This window comes from Galeopterus variegatus, unplaced genomic scaffold, assembly GCF_000696425.1.
Source record: "Galeopterus variegatus unplaced genomic scaffold, G_variegatus-3.0.2 Scaffold1364, whole genome shotgun sequence".
Lineage (NCBI taxonomy): Eukaryota > Metazoa > Chordata > Mammalia > Dermoptera > Cynocephalidae > Galeopterus > Galeopterus variegatus.
Window position 1 is genome coordinate 432017 of NW_007727475.1, and position 20556 is coordinate 452572.

General features: G+C 40.7%; 1 long non-coding RNA gene across 1 annotated transcript; it reads right to left on the reverse strand.

The window, feature by feature from the left end:
- Positions 1-1561: 1561 nt before the first annotated feature.
- On the reverse strand, positions 1562-20146 carry LOC103593538. The gene is made up of 3 exons (XR_550766.1): positions 20045-20146; positions 3278-3330; positions 1562-2037 (listed from the first exon to the last, which is right to left on the reverse strand). It is a non-coding gene; the product is annotated as an uncharacterized LOC103593538 (long non-coding RNA).
- Positions 20147-20556: the final 410 nt, after the last annotated feature.

Genomic DNA, 20556 nt, shown 5'->3' on the forward strand with positions numbered 1-20556 from the left:
TGCTTCGATTTTTATCTCAAAATGCTCTCTAATTTCCCTGTGATTTTTCTTTTTACCCATTGTTTAACTAGGAGAGTATAGTTTAATTTCCACACATTTGTGAATTTTCTAAATATCCTTCTGTTATTGTGGTTAGAGAACACATTTTCTATGGTCTTAGTCATTTTACATGTATCAAGACTTGTTTTGTGGCAAAAAAAGTACATTTTACATTTTGTAATGATGAATGTGCCAATTTTCCTGATTTGATCATCACATCCTGTACACAAATACTGATAGTCAACTCTGTACCCCACAAACATGTATCATCGATTATTAAAAAAAATGTTATGACATGTAGTAGGTTGAATAGTGTCACCCCCAAATTCATGTAAACTGAGACCTTGGAATGTGACCTTATTTGGAAATGGGGTATTGCAGATGTAATTACTTAAAACGAGGTCATATTTGATTAGTGTGTGCCCTAAATCTAATGACTGATGTCCTTATAAGGAAAGGAGAGGGCACAGAGACACAGAGAAGACGACCATATGCAGGTGGAGACAGACACTGATGCTGTGTAAGCCAAGGATTACCTGGAACACCAGGTGCTGGAGGGAGCAATGAGGAACCTTTCCTAGAGCCTTCAGAGGGACACTTTGATTCAGACCTGAAGCATCCAGAATCATGAGAGAATAAATTTCTTGTTTTAAGCCACTAGTTTGTGGTAACTTGTTATGCAGCCCTAGGAAGCTGATACATGGTATTTATTAAGCAGTAGCCTCTTGGGGAGCACATGGGAGGAACACCAACCTAGACGTCTGATGGAGTTTGGATGTATTGTCCTCCCAGCACTCACGTGGAAATCTGATCCCCAGTGTGGCAGTGGTGGGAGCTGTTTGAGTCATGCAGAGGATCCCTCATGAATGGATTAATGCACTCCTTGAGGGTTGGGGGTAGTGAGTGAGTTCTCACTCTATTAGTTCCAACAAGAGCTGATTGTTTAAAGGACCTGGCACCTCCTCTCTCTCTCTTGCTTCCTCTCGCCATGTGATCTGCTTGTACCCACCAGTCGCCTGCCACCTTCCACCATGAGTAGAAGCAGCCTGAGGCTTGTGCCAGATGCAGCTGTCCAAGAATTGTGAGCCACATAAACCTCTGTTCTTTGTACATAACCCAGTCTCAGGTATTGTGTTATAGCAACACAAAATCAGACTAATTCAATGGAGCACCGAGGAAGATTTGGTGGAGAAGACACTCACCTGTGTCTTGAAGCATGCGTAGAAGTCAGTCAGCTGAAACAGGGAGCAGAGGAGAGAATTCCAGCAGCAGGACAGGCACAGACAAAGGCCCTGGAAGTGGGACATCTGGACACATATGACACATTTTGAAGACAACGGCATTTGTTTATAGCAAAAATATAGAAGGTGCAACACAGGAAAGTGGCTGAGATGAGAATAGTGAGGTAAGGAAAGGATGGCTTCTAGAAGGCCTTGAGGTCCACGGCAAAGAAGTGAGCTTCGCCCTGGATTTTCAGTGGGGTGTCATGGGTGAGTTCATGGTGATGACAAGATCTGATCTGCCTGACAATGAACATGACATTAAAGGGCTGGAATTGATATGATTTAGTGACCAATTATATCTGAGGTGAGAGGAAAGGTGATTAAGGGCAGTGCTAAGTTTCTGACATTGGTGATGAGCTGCCTGCTGCACCCACAGCTGAGGGTCTAGACAGCATAGTGACTAGTTCCATTTTGGAAAAGTTAAACATGAGGACAGCTGGTAAGTGAATCCAACCATCCGAACCAGGAAAGAACTTGAAACACTACTGTGGGGGATATCAACATTTAAGGGACAGACTGAGGAGGAGGAGCAGAGGGGGGGTGTGGGAGGGAGATCATAAGAGCCAAGGGAAAGAAGGGACACTTCAGAGCAGACACTCAGTGCAAATGCTGTTAGGCCCGAGGGCTGGAAAGTGTCCACTGAATATAGCAATAAGGCAGGCGATGACCTTAGGGAACCTTCACTGGGGTGTCCAGGGCAGAATCCTCCAGGAAACTAGAAGAGAAGAAAATTATGCTCTAGAGCAACAGTAACCAAAGGAGCCCCACCTACGGCAAGAGCCATCTTCTGCTGATCCAGGAGGAGGAAGAAGTCGTTGCATCGGCAGTGAGACAGCAGGGCAGGCAGGAGGGACTTCAGGGAGTTTTCTGTTTTCTCTGCACCGAGGAGAGGACCTTTGTTTGTGAGGACCGAGGCTGCTGGCTGTGGATCTGGGCTGGCACTAACCCTCTCGGCTGTTCTACTTTCTCTAGTGGCTCTCAACCACTTGCAGGGTAGTGATGCAGAGATTAGAGATGGTTGGACTGACTGAAGGTCAGGGCTTCGCCAGGTAGGTAGGGGGAAAAGGGGTGGGCAAGGGAATTGAGGGATTTGGAAAAAAGTGATTGAATTAAGTTTCTTTGGAGTGTGGCCTGACAGGGAGCTTACAAGTTTAGCCTTGCTCAACTTCTTCATTTTATAGGAGGAGAAACTGAAGAATTTGTCCAAAGTCACAGCTAGTTGTTGGCAGAGCTGTGTCCAAAATTCTGAACTCTGATCCTGTGACTTTTTCACTGCACTGACTAAAGTGCTTCTGTCTTGTTTCTTGCTTCACATTCAACCTTGGACACAAACTTCCTTGGTGGATTATTGGAACACGGTCATCAACCACTCGGGATAAGGCACTCTTGCTCTGTATCTGAGCTTGCTGTTATTATTATTATTATACTATGTTATTACTGAGTAACTCATTGCTCTGTTTAGACATGGGCTGCTCAGATTTACATATTGGTATTGGGAAACTCTGCTGTTCCTGCTGGTTTCCAGCAGACATTGGGGAAACAGAGTCAGTACAGGAGGAAAGAAAACATAATAAGAGATAGAGCTAGTGATCGTAGTGTGCCCCATGATAGAAAACTTTAAAATCTTTTCCTATTTTCTCCAGTCACCATGGAGTCTTCCAATGCCAATCCCTTTCCTCCCACTCAATTTCCCCTCTGGTTTTACTGTCTTTGTTACAAGAAGATATTGTCATCACTGGAATTACGGCCTTTGTGAAATAGCAAGGGACTCAGGGCCGGCCCCGTGGCTCACTCGGGAGAGTGCGGCGCTGGTAGCACCAAGGCCGCAGGTTCGGATCCTAGATAGGGATGGCCTGTGCACTCACTGGCTGAGCCTGGCGCAGATCACACTGTGCCGAGGGTTGTGATCCCCTTACCGGTCAAAAAAAAAAAAAAAAAAGAAAAGAGGGACTCACTCCTTGTTGACATTGTCACAGATTTTTCAATCACCATCTTCTTGATAGACATGCTGAAAAGACATCATCATACTTTTGAACCAATCAGTTTTTCAATCTCTCTGTCTTTCTCAATGGTTGTCAGGCTCACTTTGAAAAAAAAAAGAACCTGCTACCAATTAGAATTATTCTCAAATATGGTGGATACATATTTTAAGTACTTTAAGCTTAATTACAATTACATAAATTATATAAATGATCACAAATCATTATTAAAATCCTTTACATTCTATCAAATGAACAATACTATTAAAGTCACTGATCCCAAAATGCTATGAATTAGGAATACTATAAAATGCAGACCTTTAAAATAAGCAAATGGTCACTAAAACTGGACTATCAACAGCGTTTAGACACTTAAACTGGATTAACATTTTATTTGGTTGGATATCATCACTTTATTTAGGATAAAGGGTACAGATTTAGCAAATAAAAATACAAGGTTCTCAGTTAAATTTGAATTTCAAATAAACAACAAGAAATTTTTAGTGCAAGTAGACATGCTTGCACACAAATTTCGTTGCTATCTGATATTCATATTTTACAGGCTGTCCTGTACTTTTTCTGGCAACTCCACTCAAAATTCACTTAACTCTAGCATGGCGTTAAAAATACCTTGGTTCCACGTATGGTCCTAAGTGTACTCTTCTGAGGCATCTCCTCTCCTGTTCTGTGTCTTTGGACCCAGGTGAAACGATCTTTGGGCCAGAGTCGGCTACGCAGGCCGAGGTGGGGTGAGGAGGAGCCCAGCCATTTCCACAGAACTGGTGTGTGCAGTGTGGGTGGGAAGCCAGGGCCCTAGGCCAGACTCACTCTGAAGGAACAAAATCCAGCACCTGCTGTTGCTAGGTTGTCCTCCTACAAAACCCTGGACTGTACGATTTCATCCAAGTGTAATCTTTTAATTCCATTTTTCTATGAACTTACTTTTGGCGGCTGGCACAGGGATTGAACCCTTGACCTTGGTGTTATCCACCATGCTCTAACCAGCTGAGCCAACCACCCCCAAAGTGTATCCTTTCTATACTTTCTATACTCATCGAGTGGAACACTGTCCTTTCAAGTCAACAAACAGGTTAAACTTATTCCTGACTGATATTAATGCACACGTGTTAACAAAAGGTACCCGGTCTTTTTCCTGTCCCCACCCCCTGTCCCCAGTGTCCTGGAGTGAAGGCAACAACTCCAACTGTGAGGATTTTTTTCCTTTTTTTCTTGTGAATAGTGGTGGTGGTGGGGGAGGGTTAATCAGAGTATTGAAAAGAAAGGTATTGAGTAGCAGGGTGGAAAAAAGTGGAGATTTTCCTCAAACTTTCATGTTTGGGGGTAACAGGGTGGGGAGTGGGTGATGCTGTCCACCTGGGGCCCTGCTGTTTCCCACCATCTTAAATAACATCGAGGGTCATTTGGTTATTCACAGCCTGTCTGCCCGTGACTGGGTGGTGCAGTCTGACTAGAACTGCGGATCCCTATACGTCTAGGAAAGTGATTTTATAACCTCCTCCTCCCCCACAATCTACCACCCTTTAATAATTATACTCTGGCTACGATATGGTTGTGAGAACTAACACCATGTCTGTACCAAGAAGATAAGGGCTCTTGTAAAATATTCATGTTAAGTACGTGTGCATATATATTCACACACACACATATACAGATATAATACCTTTTTAAGAATAAATGTTACGTATATTCATTGCAGAAGAGTTAGCAAGTGCCAAAAAAATATTTAAAAGGAAACAAATCAACACACAACCCATTACTATTAATATTTTGGAATACTTTCATTTTTTCCAATGACAAAATGTTTTACATATTTCAGATCACACTTTTTCACTTAAAATTGAATCATAATCATTTCCCACCATTAAACTTTCCTTATAAGGGGATGAGTATGTCTTATGATTCTATGCAAGATATTTAGAAACAAGGTATTAGAATTTATCAATCTCTAAGTGTGTCCCTAAGCATCTTTCTAAAAGAGAATTTCCCTTAGCAGTGATGTTCAGTGCCTTCAAACTTGTAGCCTAAAATTTTCACATAAAACATCTTGTCATTTTTGGAGGAACAATTTTTATATAAATTCATAATATGTGGGTTTTTAGGTTTTGCAGCTTATACTCTTAAATATTGCACAGAAAGCAGCATTCTTATATAATCTCTACAATTCTCCCATCACTGGCATATTTAGTTCACCACGTGTAGTGGATTGAATTATGTCCCCCCCAAACTCCCTGAAGCTTGAATTCTGTCCCCATGCTTTATGTATTAGAAACTTAGCTGGGCCGGCCCCGTGGCTCAATTGGAGAGTGTAGCGCTGGGAGTGCCGAGGCCGCTGATTCAGGTCCTATATAGGGATGGCCGGTGCGCTCACTGGCTGAGCGTGGTGCGGACCACACCATGCCGAGGGTTGTGATCCCCTTACCAGTCAGAAAAAAGAAAGAAACTTAGCCCCCACTGTGACTGTTAAGAGGTGGGAAATCCTATTATGGTAATTGAAAGGTGGAGCCTTGAGAAAGTGATCGGATTGTAGGACCGTGCAGTAGTGAATGGATTAAAAATGGTGGTCAGGGGTGTGGTTCTGAGGGCTTTAAAAGGAGAGTCTGTCTCTCTGCTCTCTCTGCTTCCACCATCTTACAATGTGAGACCCCTGGGTCACTGTCACCATCACCAGATGGACTTTAAACTTTCCAGCCTCAGAAACTGTAAGCAATAAATTTCATTTTCTTTATAAATTACCCAGTTCCATGTATTTTGTTATAAGCAACAAAAATGGACTAGTACACCATGTGAACTTCAGGAGGATTCAAGACTAGTTTAAAGAACCAAACACTGATTTCATCATGACGTCGTCTGCTCAAGAGGCAGCAAATGTTGTCTGGTGTCTCTGCCTACAGCCAGCCCAGTCCCACCTCTGCTTCTAACTAGATGTACAGTCTTAGGTAAGTCTGTCTGCTGATGTAGGCCTCAGTTTTCTTATCTACAAAATAGGGGTATGGACTAGACGATCTTGGGCTTCTTTCACCTCTGACATTCATGATTAAAACCAGAGCCCACATTAAGAGGAACAAGTTGCTGTCTGTAGAGAACTGCAGAATTGCTTTGTGTGGAAAACCCACACGTTTGGTGTCAGCAGTGTTGTGAGTAGAAACAACTCCTAGTATTAGTCCCAAATGCAGAGCTTCTTTCTGTCCTCTCCCAGTGGAGTCACAGGTAGCTTTCTTTCTCTACATCAGTGTGTGGCAAATCTTAAGTACTGCCAATCAGAAAAGCTGACCTGAGTCTTGATGTCCAGAGTCTTTAGGGGCTCAATCACATAAACCTGGTAGACCACCTACATCCCTGACTTTAGTCTCTACCTCCTTGAGAGGTTGACTGATACCATGTGATCCATAACCCCTGTCCTAAATAACATTGTGGGAGTGGCCCAAGGCCCCCACCCTAAATCACATTGTTGCTATGGCTCTTTTTCTTTTGCTGATTCTTTCTATTCTTTCTAACACTGGGGATACAGAATCAAAGGGGTCATTTCTCCCTTCCTAACACCTTCCATCATGAAATAGCTTATCAGTGGCAAGGATTCCTTAGTTTCAGGTCTATTTTGAAATCACATGGATTCCAAGTTTACTTGAAGTTTTTCCATGTCAACTGGGGATGCATTAGAATTCAAGAACACCCACCATAACTTTTGGGTGCCTCTCTCTCTGGAAACTTACCAGACTCTAGGAAGCCAGACACATAACAGGAATGCAATAAATGTTTATTTAATAAATGAATGAATGATAGACTAACTAGATATACTTAGGTTCATGCATCCTTTAGCAGTGTACCTTGTAACACTAGATTGAAAGAATCTCTATATTTTTCATAATTTTCTGAGTGTAAGGTTTAAGCTAATTGCATGTATGAATTACTAAGAGATTTTCACTCCAATCTAAATTCATTGTCATGATACAGATGTTGGACCAGGTAGTTATTATGCTTAGAGGATGTGTGCTGATTTTACCTGAGCTTTGTTTTTCCTTTATTATTCCCTTGGTCATCACTGCCATACATTGTAAATACAAAATAAGTAATCTAAATGCACACAGAGGACATGATCTCATCAAAGGATCGGAATTTACATTTTGGATTACTTTCTCTGTGCCAGGCACTGTAATAAGCCACTTAATTATCATTTAAAAACTTCATAGCAGCTCCACGAGGTGAGTTCTAATTTATCTGCTTTTCCACTTGGAAGAGATTTTGTACATGCCTGAGGTTACACAGCTGGCAACAGCATTGGGGTTTCATCCTAGGCTGACAGAATTTCAAAGTTCATGCTACTTTCATTGTCTGAAAGAAAAAACCACATTAGACAAAAGGGCATCTTGATCTAATGGAATTGGCTGAAGGAGTGGAAGAAACCAAAGGCATTTGTTTTGCTTTGTTGGGGTGCCCATGGTAAAGAACCAGGACCACTTGCTACCTGTGGCATCCTGGACAAGTCATTTAGCTTCTGAATCTTCGTTTTTCCATTTCTAAAATATCCACTCTCCCAACCCAACAGTGGTTGGCACATGTAGGGAACCCAAGTGAAATACATATATGAATGTTAATTACATACCGCTGTCCAAAAAAATCATGATGACTGTTTCAACTAATGGCTGCTGAGAGTAATATTTGTTCTCCTAAGACCAGAAGGGTGAGAGAAGAAAAGACTTGGGATGCATAAAGGATTCTAGAGATAATTTGGATTTGAGTTCAATCTGGCTGCTGTGGTGACTATAATGATTTTGGAGATATTTGATTAATGTCCTTTCTACTCAGCAGGGAAATAAATCATTATATGAGTCTGGATTACATTTAACAATTCTACAATAAAAATGAGGAATTTCACATGAAGCAATGATTTACTTGTGACTAGAGCTATAGCAATTCTGACCAAGTTACCAAAGTTGACAGCAGAAGAAATATAAGAAATATAATCCAACAGTGGGTTGTTCCAAGTGAAAACAACCATGCTATTTCCAGGAACATTTGGCAAGCAATTTGTGTGGGGAGAAAATAATAGCAAAGGCAAAAATGAACAAATGACAACTTAGCCATCAATTGTGTCCTGTGGTGTCACCAAAGCCAAGAGAGAGATTTCAGAGAAATAATTCTTCCTAGCGACTGCTAGCGACTGCATACAAATAAAGAAGTTAGCTTAATGTGACCAAATCAGGAAACTTGTAAGTCAGCATAAATAAATAAAAATGCTGAGTAGGAGACTAAATAATTACTTCCATTTACTGTCTAGCTGCCTGCTCTTTAACTTATACCAGTCATAAATAATAAAATCTGAACAGTATGAATGCATACATATTACCTGGATTTGAAGTTCAAAATAAAACAAGCACTCCACATGAAGATTTCTAAAAGACATGCTATCAGAACTCCTTCCATAGACTTTATGCTATTAAAGAAGAAATCTCTATTGTCAGCAGATAAAAATAGAAGAATTATTTCTCCCTTAAATCTCAGATACTAATATATTTTCAACTTCCAGAGATTACCAGGACCTTGCAAGGTACATTTGGAAATTTTTATCTTTGGGGAATAGAGGCTTGTTTGGATCCAGAAGGGAAAGTACCTAGTCATTAATTTCAAACGTTGTGCAATTTGCTTCCCCTCAAATACAGATATGATAAAGTCCATTCCCTTTGAAAAATATGTAACAAACTTTGGCAAATAATATTTTTTTAAAAATAAGAATGTTAAAAATGTCCTTCTGTTGAAGATAAATGAACTGAATGTTACAAACCATTGCGTCTTATATTAGCCATTATTACTGCACTTGTTACTTTCAAAGTCATGATCACTGCCTCTCTTCTTTTTTTTTTTGTCTTTTGTCTTTTTTCGTGTCCGGCAACGTGTCGCCCTGCACCGGACCGGGGACCGGCAACGGGATCGCAACCCTCGGCGCTGCTCCCGCGCCTCACTCAGCCAGTGAGCGGGAACCGGTCTGTATGTGGGATCCGAACCCTCGGCGGGAGCGCCGCCGCGCTTCCCAAGCGGCGCACTTATCCAGTGCGCCACTGGGCCGGCCCGACTGCCTCTCTTCTAAAACATTACTAGGATCCTACTTAATATTTACTTGTGTACTTACTAATCTATCAGGAACTACTTTATATTCAGCTACAATTTGCCACATCTTTTTTTAAGCAACTGATCTCTTTGCTCTTGTATTAAGAAAATTTTTCCCTCAACCATCCCACATTCCTCATTTCACACCATAACTAAATTATAATCTTCTTGAGAGCAGGGATATGTCTGTCTTGTTCACAACTATAGCCCCAATCCCTTATGACACTGTAGAGAGGCAATCCGTGTTGAAATACTTGGACTGCCATTTGCTAGGTGTGTGATGTTGAGCACATTGTTTAATTTCTTTGTGCTCTAGTGAATGCTCAATATGCATTGTGGAGCTAATGGCTGGATTAAAGCAGGGGACTCATTTCAATGAGCTGTGAAGGCCAAAGTGCAAGGGACCAGTGCAAGGAGAAATTTAGCAACTGTACCCCCACGAGAGAGCAATGTTATCTCAGCCGGACTCGCGAGAATCTCCTCCACGCTGATTACTGCAAGCCATGAGACTCTGATGAATGCTTGAGATGATGACAGTAGTTTAAAGTTTTCTATCATGAGAGGGAAAATGAAATTAAGAAGCAAGGATATCAGCATTTGAATTAGGGTGTTTGGCATAGTGGTTAAGAGACACTGGAGCGAGGCAGTCTGTGTTCAAATACTTGGCTGGCCATTTGCGAGGTGTGTGAGCAAATTGTTTAGTTTCTTTGCACTCCAGTTTCGTCACTTGTTAAGTGGGGTTCCTGCCTCATAGGGTGTTGTGAAGATAAGTGAGTTCCTCCACGTGAAGTGCTGGAAACAGCACCGATCCTGAGCCACAACTCGTGCTGTGTGGGTTCTCGGTGTTTGCTTTATTACTACTCTAAAGAGGCCAGCAAGCAGGCCTGGGGGCTGGAGGACCAGAGGCGATTTCCATGCTCTGCATTAACTAATTATGAGTGCTAGTTTTGACATCTCTAGGTTTCTGTCTTCACATCTGTAAAATGAGGGTTTAGGCTACGTGGAAGGGCTTCCAGATTTCAAATGCTATAACAACTTATCCTGCCCTCCTTTTCTTTCCCTCTAAAATAGAAATGTACAGAATTGTTGCAACAGTCAAATTATGCCATGAACAAGTAAGCACCACACAAATGCAAAGCAAATGTAAGGTCAGTTTTTATTGTCAATATAGGGTGTATTCGGTACTATATTCACTATGAAAGTATTTTAATATTAATTTCCAAATCTGGTAAGTCCCAATTGCACAGCAAGCATAAAATTAAGTGGGCATGAAAAAAAATAAGGCAACTACGAAATAGCTTTAAGAAGGTGGTTTGCCAGTCACTTCCTCTTCTCTTCCCTTTGTCCATCTCTTTCCTCTCAAGCTTTTTCCTCCTGGTCTCACTCAAGCAATCATGGATTTCTACAGCGAGAAGCAACTTTCTCATGCTTGATGTCCCTATAATTGAATATACTCAAGTCCTTTTTAAAAATTGGACTTGTCATGTGTTTCTTTTTGTTCTTGAAATATGCTTGGCCTACTGATATATTTGCTTCAAATGGGTAAGTTTAGCCAAGGACAGGGATATTTAGCAGACTGGTAAAATCTGTCATACATCTGTAAATGCTGAAATCCGAACAGAGCACGTGGCTTGTGGGAGAAGTATAAAGTTACTCCACTGCAGTTGATGTGTAATTACGTGGGCTTTCCCTACCTGCTTATCACTTGAGGGTAACCACAGGCCAAAGTTTACAAAACTAGAATATACAAGGGTACTTCAAAAAGTTTGTGGAAAGACTCATGTTATTTTTTAATTCTATTTTTCCATGATCTTTTTGAAGTACTTATATATATTTGCTTTAAAAATAAAGAGGGCTTTATAAAATATGTAATCATAGCATTTTAGTACTGGGAAGGATCTTAGAACTTATCTAGTCAAAAGATGGTGATTTTAGAATAGTCAGATGATGTGGTAAGAAGGGCACTTTCACCTTTGTGTTTTTATTCCCCCAAACCCTAATCGTGAGACAAGCCCAGATTGGGGGGACAGTTGCAGGATGCCTGGCTGCTGCTCAAGACTGCCAACGTCGTGAAAAAACAGGGAGAGACTGAGAAGCTGTCATAGACCAGAGGAGACTGGGGAGATTTGACAAATAAATGCAATGTGGACCCTGGATTGGATCCTGGAGCAGAAAGAGGACATTAATGGAATAACTGGTGAAATCCAAGTAAGCGTGGAATTTAGTTAATAGCAATGCACTAATATCAGTTTTTTAGTTTGGAGAAATGTACCACTGTATTGTTAGGTGTTACCAACAGGGGAAACTAGGTAATGGGACACATGGAAGCACTCTGTCCTTTCTTTGTAACTTTTCCATAAATCTAAAATTATTTCAAAATAAAAACTTTAGGGGCTGGCCTGTGGCTCACTCAGGAGAGTGTGGTGCTGATAACACCAAGGCCAGGGGTTTGGAGGCCATATAGGGATGGCCGGTTGGCTCACTGGGTGAGCGTGGTGCTGACAACACCAAGCCAAGGGTCAAGATCCCCTTACAGTCATCTTTAAAAAAAATAAATAAACAAATAAATAAAAATAAATAAAAACTTTATTAAAAATAATTCCAAACTTCTAATGAAAATAGTGACCCTTTTCTGTGGAATATTGTTCTAGTGCTGGCTTACAGTATATAGACTGTTTCAGAGGTCAGACTAACATATTAGTAAGTATATAACTCCTTTGGATGGGAAATTTAACATAAGCATACCTAACTGCTCTACTTTTTTTTGAGAATTTTACTCGAACATTTCTCTGTGATTATTCATTTGAATTATTCTAAATAAAATTTTGCAAAGAGCAGTATGGAATTTTATAAATAATTTTTTTCAAATTAAATATAGTGCAGACTTTAAAAAAAACTGTGTTTAGAAAGATAAACTGTTTCACTCTGAAACTGAAGACAAAGACTGAGAAGCCAATGACATAATTTGTATGACCTTCTCCTTTTCCAGTTACTTAAATGATTTAAATATTAGCTTTGAAAAGGTCTGTGTGTCTATGAATTTCTTAGGACTCTCATTGGATTGTTTCTTTTTTAACTGTGGAGGTTAAGGTCATAACTTTTATTAATATCAGATAAGAGAAGTATGGGAAAATATATTAGCTTGTTCCCTAACCATAAAGATAGTCGTGTAACATGTAGGGTTATCTGTTACTGTTATTAGGCTGTAGTTTAAATATAGTAGCAGCAAATAAATTAGCTGACAAAAATTCATGCTTGGCCTATTCATCCCAAAGAAAAACTGGAATTTAGGTCCAAAGTGAAGGCTAGTTATGCAGACAAATCTACTTGCTTCCCAAACAAATTATGAAGAGAAAATGAACCTTCTACTTATTTGGTTCAGCCTTGTCTATTAGCAGGAGATAAGGGATGGCTAATTTCTAGACAGAACTTTGAGTTGACCATGGAAAGACAGAGGAATGCCATAAAGTTATTATCTTGGATGGAATAAAGAATTTCAAGGCAATGTTCTTATCCTTTTCAAGTCAATCCATCCTGCAGAACAAAGTACCATCTTCTTGGTTAAGCCAGAATTTAAGTACTCAAATCTGAAGAAGGAAATAAACAGCTGAGCCTGTGCCAGGAATTCCATTACTATCTTGAAGGTATCATTTTATGTAACTTTCTCAACACCCTGCATGTTCACTGAATGGTCCCCTTACCTTTTTCTGTAAGATAGTGGTTTTCAACTGTGGCTGTACTTTAGAGTTGCCTGAGGAGCTTTTTTTTTACCTGATAACTCAGGTCACACCCCAAAACAATTCATCAGAACCTCTGAGGGTGGGACCCTAGGGCCAGGATCTTTGAAGCCCTTCAGGTGATTACAACATGTAGCCAGAGTAGGAGAAAGGTAATGAACAGGCATCAGACCGTATGATGGATGAAGAGCTGTTCCACACATTGAAAGTGTCCACACATGTTAAGAAAACCCAGAGGAGACTAATTTCAGCTTTGATAACATGCTGGCTCAAAGAGAATAAAATATTTTTAATATTAATATAAGAATATATGTTTCAGTCTAGGGGATGAAATATTCTCTACTCAGAGACAGAAGTCAAATCTTAAGGTTTGTCCTCCAGAAGAGAAGAAAACTCTTACGTGCAGCTCCATGATCTACTCTGGTGTAAGTCAAGTAGCTGAGCTTTGTAGCTGAGCTTTGCAACTGACAAAAGAGAAGGCAGAAAGGCAACTGTCTTTGTCCATTTGGTGTTGCTATAACAGAACACCTACTAGAAATTCATCTGACTCATGGTTCTGGAATTTGGGAAGTCCGAGGTCAGGGGGCCCATCTCTGGCGATGGCCTATGTGCTGCATCATCCCATGGTGAAAGAGAGAAGGGGAAGAGAGAGTGAGAGCAGTGAGCAAGAGAGGGCCCAACTTGTTTTTATAACAACCCACTCTCATGATAACTAACCCACTCCCAGGATAACATTAATCCATTCATGAGGAAGAAACCCTCATAGCCTAATCGCCTCTTAACTGTCCCACCTCTTAATACCATCAAAAGGGCAATTAAATGTCAACATGAGCTTTGGAGGGGACATTCAAACCATAGCAGCAACCAAAATTTTTCTGAGTTTTTAGGAATGCAAGACTATAAGAAGATAACAATATTCCTTGGTAATGGAGAAGGCAATAGCAAGAAGAAAGGGAATTAAACTTAAAAGTGATGTAAAACATTCTGATAGAGGTGTTTTGTCAGAAGACAAACCACAGAATTTGAAAAAGAACCAGTACTGGTATTGAAGAATATAAAAACAGGTTTAGAAATAGATGACAAAAAGACAGATTCTTGATAGCTAATGCAATGGGTAATACTGGGGAGAAAAAAGCCACACATTATAATATACATTATAGGAACAATTGGTGAACTTTGAATAAGGACTATGGATTAGAAAATAGTATTGTATCAATGTTAAATACTTGATTTTGACCACTGTACTGTGGTTATATAAGAGATTGTCCTTGTTTTTAGGAAATACACACTGAGGTATTTGGGGAAAGGAGCATGATATCTGTATCTTACTCTTTAAAAACTGTTCAGAAAATGTGTGTGCACATCCGTGTGTGTGTGTGTTTGGAGAGGGGGAGAGAGAGAAAGCATGCACGAATGATTAAGCAAACGGAAGCAAAATATTAACAGGTAAATCTGGATAAAGGCACAACACACATAGGAATTCTTACTATATTCTTGCAAATTTTTTGTGTTAGAATGATATCAGCATAATAGGTTACTACCCTACCCTCCCAAAACACAGAAATATTCCCATGTAATTGGAAACAAAATAAAATTATTACATCACACATCACACTTGAGTTAATAACATGGATTTAAAAGGAAGTAATTTAAAAACCTAAGAAATACATAGAACTGAATGGACTACATGGAAAGATATGTTGGAAAGAAAGGGGAAGGCAGTCTTTAGAAGAAAATTTATAGCTCTTTACAAAATACATATCAAAAAACAAGAAAGCTTGTCATCAAAGCAGCAGTGAGTTTACCATTTTTTTCCTTCTGGTCCTCCTGCCACTTGGCTGTAGATGTAGGTGTAGCCTTGGAAGTGTTCCAGCTATTTGGTTGGAGGATCAGAAAAGGGAGCTCCAGGAAGGTGGAAAGTACCAGGGAAATCATAAAGAGAATGAGCCCAGGAAAATGACCCCATAAAGTTGTTGATAAACTTTTAGGCTCACCTTTGAGCTGCAGAGGCACAGATAGCATATGAATGACTTTGAGAACGGAACAAACAGATCAGGTCCTAGACTGGCCAATGCATGGAACACGTGAAAGACAGATCGAAATAGCACTCCAAATACACCAAACCACAAAACAAGAATGTGTTTTAAAACTGGTGATCAGACCTAACAGGGTTGATTGTCTACTAAAATAAAATATCAATATTTTCCATAGGATTTAAACAAGACTCAGAGTCTTATAACATAATACGTAAAATGTCTAAGATATAATCCCAAATTACTTGGCATACAAAGACCCAGGAGATCTCAACGCATATGTGAAAAGACAATCAACAGATGGAACATTGAGGGAACAAGAATGACGGAATTAAGTAATAAACACTTAGAGGCAGCTGTCAGTGAAATTCTCCAATGAACAATTATGAACACTCGTAAATCAAAAAATAGAACGTCTCTGCAAAGAAACAGAAGATATAAAGAAAAATAACATGGAAACATTAGAGCTGAAAAATACAACTGAAATGAAAAACTCACTGGATAGACTAAATGGCAGAATGGAGATGACAAAAGAACAATCAGGGAATTGTGGATGAATCAACAGAAATTGTTCGATCTGAACAACAGAAGGAAAAAAGATTTTAAAAGATGAAAAGTTTCCAGATCCTATGAGAGAATTAAAAAAATCCCAACATTCATGTCATTGGAGTCTCAGAAGAACAGAAAGAGTGTGAGGCTGAAAAGAAAAAAAAAAAATGTTAACAAATAGTGGCTGAAAACTTCCCAGATTTGAAGAAAGCTATAAATGTACAGATTCACAAAGCTCAGTAAATGCCAAACACTATAAACGCATTGAAATCCATACCCAGAAACATCATAGTAAAAATGCTGAAAACTAAAGATGAAAAAAAATTGTTAAAGTATTCAGAGAAAAATAATTACCTGTATGGGAAAAATTTTTGTTTTGAAATAGTATTAGATTTACAGAAGAGTTGCCAAGATAGTACAAAGTGTTCCCATAAAACCTTCACCCATCCTCTGATATTAGCCCTAAAGGTCCACAAGGAAATCTTCTGGATGACCAGGGTCCAGGGGAATAAGGAATGAGTGTCTGGTGTCCAGGAGCAGGGTCCCTCCGTGAGGCCAACTCCATCCCGATGCAGCAATTCCTCCACACATGCAAGACAAAGCTTGTCTCGGTGTTCCTTGCCCTGTCAGATGTTCAGCCCCTTCTTTTGAGTCAACCCTCTCACAAGAATGCCCCAAGCTTTTCCTTCAGAGGTCAGATGTTATAGAAAAGTCCCAGAGGAAAGTCCTGAGAGGGAACACCCTGTACTTTTCTTCTCTGAAAGCGAGGACAAACCTCAACAGGAGTTCACTCTACCAAGGAAATTTGCTGGCCCAGCACATCCAAAACTGGCAGGAAATGTCTACACCAAGTGCTGGATTCAATCTTCTGTCCACAGAACCAGAAAATATAAGTGAATCACCTTCTAAGTAGACCCCAGCTTCCAATGAGCATACTCCTGAAATATGGAACCACAGCAAAATGTTTTACCATTCTGCTAAAGTAACTGATATTTTTCTCTTTTATTGCTATTAACTAAGAAGTTTTACCATGGCTCAAATGGAAATTTGATATAATTATGTCTTAGGTTAAAGTTTTACAACCATAGATTATTTAAGTGTAAATCTTATAAATTAATTGCTTCCATTTTATTCTGTTTGTAGAAAGGGTGATTACAGTATCTTTGTCCTTAACAATACCACTAAATTAATTCAGAAGCATAGTGATAATATATTTTGATCTTTCTTCTAAAATAGGTTTGAGTTTTTTCTCTTAGGGCTTTATTACTATTTGAGTGATTACACAATACCTCTGATGAAAACTTCATGGGATTATTGTTCTTAGGATAATGTTTTATAAATGTGTATTCTATAAATATGAATCTATTCATAACTTACTTCCTTTTTGATTTCCAGAGAGCACATAGTATTTCTGTTATTTAATGTCTCTCCTATTGATCCAGAAACAGAGCAATTTTTTCTTTCTTCTAAATTTAGAAATTTCTCTCATATTGTTTCACTGCTGTGCTTAAGTCATGATACACTCACTCATATGGAAGTTTGACAAGATTATACCTCTTAGGCTAGTGTTTGATAAAAGTACTTAAAAGTGAGTTTCATGAGTAAACTGTTAACTTTTATTTCTAGAAAGTGAAGGATAATATTTCAGTTGATGATATTTAAAACGCCTCCCCTAACATGAACTGTGGACAGTCTTACACAGGCAATCAACAGAGACATCTATTGGAGACATCTGAAATTCACAGTCCATCTCTGCGTGCCATTGGACAAATTTACTCTAATTAGACTAATGTATTTACCTAAGTAAATTTCAGTTTAAAAGAAAAAGCCTCTGATAACTCTCATTGCACTTAGCGTAAAATCTAGACCCCTCTGTGGAGCACAAGGCCCTGCAGGACCCATCTCATGCCCACTGTGTTCCAGTCACTCTGTCCTCTGCACAGCCTCAGCACACCAAGCTCTTTCCACCCTTTCATTCACGCTCTTCCCAACTCTGCCTGAAATGCTATCCCCTCTCTGTGCCTCTCTGTCCCACACCTTTGGAGCAGCTTTCACTAATTTCCCAGTTAAAATTAGTTCCTCCTGTTCTTTTTCATCACACTCTATGCCTTTTTACTTTGTATTAAGACACTTATCACAATGTGCAATTGTACAATTATGATTATTTGTTGAATGTGTATATCCATATCTCCATGTCGTTAGAGATTGAGTCCACTTTTTGTTCAATTAGTGTAGCCAGTGTTTTCAAAGCAGCAAGGGGGTATTTATGGCATTGCATGGGGTATTTTTTCTTGTGCAGGTGTATTAGGTTTTGTTCAGTAACAAAGCACAAAGCACCACTTCCCAGTGACTTGCAGACATTTATTTCTCATTCATGGGTCTGTGAATGAGCTGCCGCCTGCCTGGTCTTGGCTGGGATGGAGTTGTAGGTCAGCTTCATTCTCTCGGTTCTGTTTGTTATTCAAAGGCCCAGGCTGAGGACAAAGTGACCACCTGGACGTGGTCCTCTCGTGGTGGACCGCACAGCACAGGAGGGGCAGCAGAACACAGGCTGCTTCTCACAGCCTCGACTCAGAACCGTCTTCCCTATTCCACTTGTCAAAACTAGCTAGAGGCCCCAAGAAATGCGATGGAGAAATCAACCCCACCCATCAGTGAAAACCCCAAAGGACCGAGCATCTCCAAACACCCCCAAGGGAGCTGCTCTGTAACCGCCTGGCATCCCACACTTCATGCCACAAGCCCCATAGCCCAGGCCTCACAATTCTTAGAAACAGGTTCCACTCAGGAGGCCATAGGAGTCCCAGGTGAGGAACAATGTGCTCCGAGTGTCAACCAGCAGAGTTGTCAGCCAGGAGTCCCACACACAGAATGACAGCCATTCCTGGTGTGAGAGGAAGAAAACTTCCATCAAGGGTCTTGGGTCCGTACAATTCAGGAAGGCTGACACTTCACAAGATGGCCTTATAAAGCCTCTGGGTATCGAGTCCTAGGTTGTCACTTATTTGCAAGCTGATACTTATTGAGAGCTTCATGGCTGCTGGGAGGAACACTTTTAAGGGTGGTGACAACAGGCGAGGTCTCATGTCTGGGTCAGGCCCTTCCTTGTGGCTTCCCATCCCTCATTCCTCCTTTCCACGGAGTTGTCCCTTTCATTTACTTTTTAACTCATCTCCATGGCCCCTGTGACTAAGCAAGGGACAGCCAGGCAGAGCCCAGGTGACATGAGTATAAAACAAATGACAGAAGAGGATTAACTGATACAAAACCAAGATGTCAGGAATCTGTCACCTGAGAAACAAGTTCTAATGCTTGAGAACTCTTTTAAGCTATTTTAATTTCGTCAGATTAGTCAAAATGTGGGAAGACGTCACCTAGTCATATGTAAAAATATATGTATTATCTGCCTACTTGACATAAATATATGCAGAATGAGCAGAAAACCCCACATGTGGTTTGGGAGAAGGGGGAGACCAGAAGCAGACCAGGAACCACTTCTGAGTGCTAGCCATGTCCACACCCTGTGCCACCTGCAGCGACAGCTCTACTGCTTGACATAACCCGATGATATAGTACTATTATGATCCCCCTATAAAATCAAGACACGGGCAGGATTGAAGTGTAATTTTAAGAGCTATGCAAACAAAAATAAATCAAGCAGGATATCAAGTATGATAAGCATGAACTTTGACGAGAAATACTTTGCTTCCACCCCTGCCACGTGAACACACTACCTGTGGGCACTGGTCATTTAGCACCACTGAGCTACTGTGAGCTAAGCACTAACCTGGGCATTATTTCACTTAGTCCTCACAACTGCCCTAATAGGTGCTTTCCTTACCTCCATTTCAGAGAATAAGAAGCAGAGGTCTGGAGAAGTTAAACTATTTACCCAGCATTTGAACTGGGTATGTCCGACTCTAGAATTACTTTCCATCCTGTCTCCTTCATTAGGTCTACTAATGCCCATTCTTTTGTTAACACCAAAAAAAGATGTGTGTAAATGCACCTTGGGAAACATTAAACCAACACCAATTAATATTTACAAAATCAACTGAAGCCGTATAGAATTTCCTTTAGAAAATAAAGCCAATCATAATACCACTTCTTAAAACGTTTACCTAGGTGCCTGTTACAAGTATTGTTTTATGCAATATTCATAAAAGCCCACGAGGAAGGTCCTGCTCTTATTTTATGATAATAAATTACGCGTGTTCTTGCGAAATGCTGTTAAATGAGTGTGATAAAGCGACGTGTCGCTTATCATAACGTGGCGCGGTCTTGCCGTCCAGCTCCTGTACCTGGGTGAGCAGAAAACGCAGGAGCGGGAACTTCCCAGGTCCAGGCGTCAGCCACAGGCCCAGCCACCGCGTCAGACGTTTCAACAGCAATGGAGCCATTACTTTTACTGAACAGGGATCTGAGAACAGGGCCGAGTTAGCAGAGCTCTCCGAGGGAGCCTAAAACGAAAGTGAGCCCAGTCTCACGACTGCCACAGATGGGCTACCGCCCCCCTGCCCCCAACCCCGACTTTTCCTTGTGTCGAGGAAATGTGGGGACGCAGGCCTGGCTAGATCCAGAGCCCGAGGGGGAGAGCCCTTTCTCCTGGACGACTGCGATTGCCCCTTGCACGCCAAATCAAAGATGTCACTTTTTTCACTTGTTCAGCAAACGTTTACCGCGCACCTACCATTCCCCCATAAACAAAATGCTACAGAGACACCCGCCAAGACAGTACGTCTTCGAGCGTTCGTCCCAGTGCCAGCCGGTGTGCGCGGACGGCGAAGCTGCCCTGGGCGAACGCCGGGAGCCA